Below are 8,071 nucleotides of genomic sequence, written 5' to 3'. Positions count from 1 at the left end.
AATAGATTCTGTCTTTAGAGAAAGAAAATAGTGAGGTAAATCCCCTGCCACTTATATTGGAGTAAATCAGAATAAGTCTATTGAAATCCAATCAGTCAAAGAAAGAAAAACTCTATCTGGTGTTCTGACAAAGGACAAGATGGGAAGACTGTTCACAGAAAAGTTACTATTCTTTGACCCCCAACAAAGAGCTGACCTTGTTAAATGAATGTATGGTTGTCCAGGAGTCATATGTCATCAAAGGCAAGGTAAAGAGATTTCACAGAATGTGATCAGAGTTTACCAAGACCAGTCTTCTAATATATGTACTTCAGTGATATTGTGTAAGACTGGATGACTCTCAGTCTGTCAATAGTGTCAGAGCTCTTTACCTTAGGGATTAGTTGCATTTACCAACTGAGGGTTTAATTTCCAATTTTCTGGCTTTGCCAGTAACAAATAATAATAAATGCCATCTAAATCTAGTCCAAGGCAATTCTTCTCTCTAGTGATAAAGCCAGTTATCTTGTTTGACTGTTTGCTACCATGCTTTTTTTATGTGGGAAACGTTTACCTTTCTTGTTTAGTTTCTTGGCTACTCTTTCAATACAACTCAACGCCAAGCTATCAGGAATAAGTACACTAAGATATAGTCAGTCATACAAAGCAAAACAGATTCCTTTACTCCACTTGTGTTTAAAACAAATCCACTATAATAATGTAATATCTACGAGATACATAAGAAAGCTGTTGAAAATGTGAGAAATACTATATTCTTCAAGATCAGTGCTCAGGTCTGCATTTATTCTGATGATAGATACTGTTGACATTGAATGAATCCAACTAGTTCCGACCTCCAACCTGCCAAATTACTTGCTTAAAATCTATTCCCCTAAATTATGAAATGCATATCCAGAAAAGATAACCTATAGAGCTCAGTATTTGACCCAAGACTACCATTTCAGATTCTGAATGTTCTAAATGGAAGCTTTTTGTTTCAAGATCTTAATTAGTTCAATTTATTCTATTAGTTCTATCTTTGTCTGCTATATACACTTGCTACTAAGTATTTAGCCATAATACTGTTATTAAAAAGTCTGATTTTTCAGTAATAGAAAATAACTTTAAATATGTTAACAACTTAAAATATAAATAGCTTTAAACAGTAATAATAGTAAATAGCTTTAAAAAATCTGGAATTATTAATTGTATCAGAAAAAAAAATCTATAATACAGTGACCTTGATACATATGCATGGAAGGGTAAATGTTAGGGTGGCACTTGGTCTTTGCATGGGTATGATTGATTATCATGTAATCACAGTCTGTCTAAAATAGATAAATGGGTGTTCTATTGCACAGCATACAGTAAAATTTTCTGTCTTTGAAAAGATGTGAATATTGTGTATAAATAATGTAGAATATGTATATATAAAAACATTTAAATATTATAATATATTACACTAATTAAACTAAAATTGAATAACATTATAAATAAAACAATATTTAATATAATATATATTTATATATAAATAAAATATTTTTTCTTACTATTAAATAACTCTTTCCACTGCTCTAATTCACTTTTTTCCTAAAGTGACTAAGTCACTTTTTTCCTTCTTTCTTCATCCAATTGGAATAAAATGATAAGCCGTATCATTTAACTGTTTTTCTCCCATTCTTTAAACAATTAATTCACATTTGCTTTTTATTGTTTCTTGTGCTGTTTTGACACCTTCAGAATTTTCACAGAATTTCCAGGAAAAAAAGAAGGCATAAGAAAGATAGATACTAAATTCAATATATGATTGCTAATAACTGAAAAGAAATATAAGGGTGGGTGGGGGGAAACAGCATTCTATGATTCTTGTTTTTAGTGTAATCTGAGCCCTTTTAGTCAGATAAATATGATTTTAGCCATTACTGGCAAAAGGCTGTAGGCTTTATTTTGACCTGCCAGGATCTCAGAATTTATGTGAGCTTATTTGGCTTGAACCAGTTTTACCTAGCAAGGGTCTAGTGGTCAAGTGACTATTGCCCAGCCTATTTTAGCTTAAGCTCTGAGAAAACCACCTGTGGTAAAAAGTCTGATGAAACTAGGTTTTCACTGCATGACAAAGAACAGCTAACTGAGACTGAAGGTGCTAGTGTGCAACTTTTTAACCGGGAATCATTAAGAATGTGTTAAGAAAATATATTCAAATAGTCCCAAGCAGACCCCCAAGACTGAGTAGGAAGGGTCTGTTACTAATAGCATCAAACTCCTCACAGGGAACCTCAGACAATTAAGACAGCTCGCTGTATCTTTCTTGAAGAAGACTGGCACTGCTGACCTTAGGACCAGCAGGACTGAAACCCTCTCTGCATCACCCTGCTGCAACCCATCTCCTGTGCATTTGGCCACCTATACACCAAGGAGCCAAGACCCAACTCTGATATGAGACAGCTGCATAACATTGGCTCAGATTGCTGAGGAAGAGCTGTGAGAAAGTCTGGAAAAGAAAAAGAAAGGTAAAATTGCAGGCAGTGGAAGAATTGTCGAGACAGGATCATTAATAACTCAGGGATCCAAGAGGAAAAACACCAACATGGAAAGCTATAAAATTCTAAAGGGGGAAAAAAAAGAAAGTCTAGCCAGGAGATATCAAATCATAAGATCAGTTCATCAGTGTCATCAGCATTGGCTTATTATTTATTACGCTTATTAACTATATTATTGAAGTAAAAAAAAATTAAAAATTAAACAAATCATATAGAGTACCATTAAAACTTTTAAGTAAATAAGTAACAAAAAAACCAAAACCCCCCCCCCCCAAAACCCAAAGCCTAGAATTTCCTTATAAATCACACTGTATTATCTTTTATGACCTTGTTTATGGATGAAAAATAGGCCAGTATCAAGTTAATGGATAAATTTCTAATTCAGTCAGAACACTGATATACAAAGCATTGTATATCCAAAGAGAATCTTAACTCTTCACACGTAACAGTTTCTCACACTAGGTGTATATGAGCAACAGTGTCTTTTCATCCAAAGACAAAATAGCGTAAGCTGAAATTATGAAGCCTGTTTTTATGAATTTGTGCCTTATGTGCTTATTATGAATTCATTTACTATGAGCTCATCTTATACTGCTATAACCAAATCGCTTCATAGATCACTAAATATATATAATGTATATTTAACTTCTTAAGTGAGCAAACTATTCAGTCATTACCAACTCACTTTGTGATGTTAGCATCTTTAGTTTAGTGGGACACTTCCCTGGTAATTAACTGCCCTTCCTATGAATCAAGACCTCTAGTACCAAGCTACAGGGGTTCATTTTCTTTTCTTCTTGTCCTTTTTACTCTTATAACCTTTTGTCAGCACAGTATTTGGGCAAAAAGAGAAGCACTTCTGTTAAGCAGAGACAAATAGGATGTGGACAGTCATTCCAAGTTATTATGCGTAGATGGGAATTAAGAGAAGGGATGTGAGACATGTACAGTACATTAGATGAGATAGTGACCCAGAAAAACAAGGGTTTTGTCAAGCCAGCAGTTATGTAAAAAGCATGGGAAAAGTTGCAAAATCCTGGAAGCAAACATGCACCAAACTGAAGGGAAAGACAACTTTATTGTTCAAGGCTGGGGCAAGGAATAGGAAGCTAAAAGATCTGTAGCAATTGGGACAAGGAGCAGGCAGGACCAGCATAAAGTCAAAGAGCAGAGGCAGAAGGAGTCAGAAACCATGGGAGCAGTTTAATCTTGTAAGGGTGAGGAAAAACAAATCAAAACTAAGACAAGAGCAGGAGTAAGACTTCTAGGAATGCAACTGCCATCAAGTGGCACACTGAAAAAGCCAAAAGCAAGTGATGGATTTTAGACATAATGAGAAAACCACCAGTCAGGCTAACAGGCCAGTTCTTGGTCTCCTGATTGACTCCAGTCAGGCAGCTGACTACTGAATTGCCCAGACCTGACATGGACTGACATCTGCCATGTTTGATGCTTCATGCAACTGAAGCCCCAAGTGACACTTGCCACACATTTTATTTTTCTTTCCCTTGTATTTCCTGCTGTGTAATAGATGCAGGCTCTGAATGAAGCTTTTTCTCATGACTAAGACATCTAAAACCTCTTTCTTGTCATGTGGGTTATCTGGTGACTACTAAGGCATGAGCTCAGGACTCAGATTTTCACTCTGTCAGACCATAGAAAAGATTTCTATCCTCTCCCCTTCCATTACTTACATGCAATTTTTACAAAATTATCTTAAAAAAAATACACACACAAACCCTCAACCAGCTGTCATATCTAGTTGAAATAGTCAATGGATTAATAAAGTAATGAAGACAGGGAGAAGAAACTAACCATCTGACAGCAACATGATCACAGACTCATGTTTCCATAGGATACAAATTAAAAACAGAAAAAGAAGCCACAGTTTGTTACATTGTATTTCATTGCGGGGCAGTGGGGGGAGTAACATTAATATGAAAAAGCAACCATTTTCAATCTTGTCAAACTTTTGAAAACCTATGAGACTAGAAAATTCATATCTACTCTTCTTACTACTGTGTAATGGCTTCAGAGTTTTGAAAGGAGACAGAGCAGAAAAGAAATGAAAACTAAACTATCCAAATAAAACAGAGAAAAACAACAACAACAACAACAACAACAAACAACAACAACGTAGGTACAGATTTTCTCTGGGTACCAGGGACTCTGGTATATTAAAGAATTATTCTGTCATCAATAACAAAGTTCCAAAATGAAATTTCACTAGCTCACCAAAACTGAGAAATAACTTTCTTTAGTTACAAGGTCACGTATAGCTAAGGAATGATTAGTGCCATTTTTGGATTGTTTCAGGCCTGGCTAGAGTAAGAGGATGGTTTAACATAACTCTCAGATTGAGTGTTGCAAAGTTTAAATTACAGAAGACTTCTTTTCACAGGATAAGTCACAGCTGAACAATTTGGTGCCTGCTCTTCTTTTATAATGTGCAAATAAACTTAAAGCCCTAAAAATGTGAATGAACAAAACCAATGTGCTGAATAGGGATCTAGTTAACTTAAATAATAAAATTATTGAAGAAATTGTTATATTTTAAAAGGTGAGATTTCTATTAATTTTAGATACCTACTTCTCTTCAGAAACTAAGAATGCTCCATAAATTCAGTACCTATAATGTTGTTATTTGTATACATCTCTATATTATGTCATATACAAATGTGTATACATAAGTATATATATAGAAAGAGAAAAAAATGTATTTGTATCAGGAAATAATTCCTTTCCTTTTTCTTAACACAGTAGTCAATGATTCATTCAACAAGAAGTTATTTTGCTTCAAAGACAATTTAAAATGAAAAAAAAAATTAATAGGAATGTATATTAGAACTTATTTTTTTCACTTATAGGTGAGTACTCTAATTACCAAGTTATGCATTCTTTTTCTCTGTCATTTTAATTTCCTTGTTTCATCATCAATGAAATATTATCAGCAAGAAAGTCTGAGCTCAACCCAATCTCAACTCCAAACATGTCCAGAAATTAAAAAAAAAAAAAAACACCTATCTGCCATGCAGAATCTCACATATGATGTCTTCAGTCAGATTCAGCAAACCTACTTTTAAGTGTCACTTTTATATGTAAGCTAGGACTCTAAACACCTATTACTTCCTAATGGAAGCATTGTCAATTCACTAAGCAGAGTTCAGAGATGTCAGCTGACAATGTGTAATTTTCCAGTTAGCGTAATGGTAGAAACCTGAGTTGAAGACCTTGTGAGTCCGAAGAAAAGATTTACGATTAGAGGCTACTCCAAGGACTGTATTGAATTTCACATTAGGCAAACGTTTGTTTAAAAGATAATATAACAGCAACTTCATTTTTCTTTATTCTTTTTTTCTATTTTTTTTTCTTTTTCCTTTTCCCTTTTTTTCTTTTCTGGTTGTTTTGGCCCTATGTAAGGGTTTTCTCTGCTTCTCTATTAGCCTTTAGCTAGTTTTCTATTTAGAGGAATTTTCCCTTCTTTTTGAATCCCTTTTTGTTTCTTAGGTTATTGTTAGCACTTATGTACTCTTTGCTAGAAGAGCAAGAAGAACAAGCTTTTTTCCTGCTTTTTGAAAACTAAAAAGGCTACGTTTCCTTGCATGGAAACTCAAGAACAAGTCACACATGGGAACTGCGGTAATATTCAGTAAGTTCACATATGTACAAGTATCCTCTTGCACACAACAAAATCACTCAAGTGGCACAATCAAGTGTTCTTAACCAAAATGGGACATTACAAAACAGAGTTAGCTCTAAGTCCTTCTTGTCTAAACACAAATATTGTCATTAATTATTGACTTTAAACACTGAGCAAACCTATGGCCTATTTGAAATGCTAATTTAATTCTAATGCTGAAGGGAAGTGTTCTGCTGCAAGTGTCCTGCTGCAACCATGGGATCTGGAACATATGCTGTGCTGGAAGTTACTACATGTGGAGAATTACAGGTTAGTCCTCTCTCATTCTTATTGTATATATGAAGTGTTGCTTTTGCTGTGGTGGCTTCTGCAAGTCATTGCTGAGGTACACAGGTGGGACTAAGTGGAACAATTTTAGAATGCTGCTACCCACTGCTATTTTGTGGTAATAAGGTCATTTCAACTCATAGAGAGCTCTCACTATGTCCAAACGTTGTAGTCAGTTAAAAAAAAAAAAAGAAAATAGAAAGGTAAAAGAACAGAATTCCAATAGAATATAAACCCTTAAAAAATGAATACTTGAGCTTGAAATTTAGTTTTCGTTCTAACAGTCTGTTCTGTGTGGGCGGGTCCCATTGAAATCCTGGTCAGGTGTTCAATTAGTTAGATTAATACTGTCAGCTCAAAACTGTCTGTTATGCCTATAGATATTAACACTGCATTCAAAATAAACACTGTCTGTTGAAGAAGCTCAGAATTCTCCTGTGGGCATGACTTGAGTACTGTATAGCTCAAATAATAAATTTTTAAACCCATGTGGACAGGGAAATATGCAGCCAGTTAGCCTCATTTGCATCTGAACTAATAAAACCAAAGTTATATATCTGATGGCTCAGTTGTGGTGCCAAGTTATTCTGCAGTTGTACAGTCCTTTATTATTTCCAAACCTTATTGAACTAAAATTCTCCTAAAAACTTTAAAAGATAACAAAATGATAAAGAATTAGATAGGGTACTATGACATTATAGCTGCTAATTAACTTTAAAGGACTCGTTCAGCAAGTTCCTCCAAACAAACATAAAAAGTGGTCTGAGAAATAAATGAGGGCAATTATTTGAAACTCATATTCTTTATGAATAAAATTAAGCTAAATATTTAGTCTCACTAAGATATTATAGTTAATGAGCATACTTTATATTTTACTTGTAGTGCCTTGGAAGGAAGACAGAACCAATATATACTAAAGAAATTAAGTGCTTCATAGTTTTGAAAAACTGTGGTGGCTCTGCCTAGACCTATAGCTATGCAAAAGCTCTGGTACATCTTCCTAAAAAAATATGGCAAATTAATAATATTTCAGCATTTGAAATAATACCCAAAATAGTTATTCCCTCTAAATTCCCCTAAACAAAGTGACAGTTTTCAGTTTTAAAAGATGTGAATAAGTTTTGCTCATTTCTCAGACAAAACCTAAGTTTTCTAACTTCATTCCTGACTCTGTCTTGTCTATTTAGAACGACTGGCTCCGAAAATAGCCCAGCTAAGGAGCTTATGGGAAAAGGGAGGAAGGTTTGTTGTGATGCTTTAGACTGTGCTGAATTCAAAGGCCAATGGAGTCAACAGGAAACTTTCCACTACCTATGGGGAGTTTTTGATCATACTTCAAAGGCTAGCTCCCTCTCATCCTTTAAGGTTTTCCTCTCTTTCAAACATCTCACCTTCACTTCTCTCTATGCCTCCTTTCTCATGTTTCTTTCAGAAAATTTTGCCTGTCTTTTCTTATATTACTGAAGATTATGTATAAAGCCCAACTAATACAATTACACAACACAGCAGAGGTCACAGAGAAGCAAAACAACAGACTTCTATTCACAGCAGGAGACAGATTTTGCATCTTTTTTTTAGGGCAAAA

The sequence above is a fragment of the Dromaius novaehollandiae genome, chromosome 1 (assembly GCF_036370855.1).
Source record: "Dromaius novaehollandiae isolate bDroNov1 chromosome 1, bDroNov1.hap1, whole genome shotgun sequence".
Classification (NCBI taxonomy): domain Eukaryota; kingdom Metazoa; phylum Chordata; class Aves; order Casuariiformes; family Dromaiidae; genus Dromaius; species Dromaius novaehollandiae.
Note: the sequence above shows the minus strand (reverse complement) of the source record.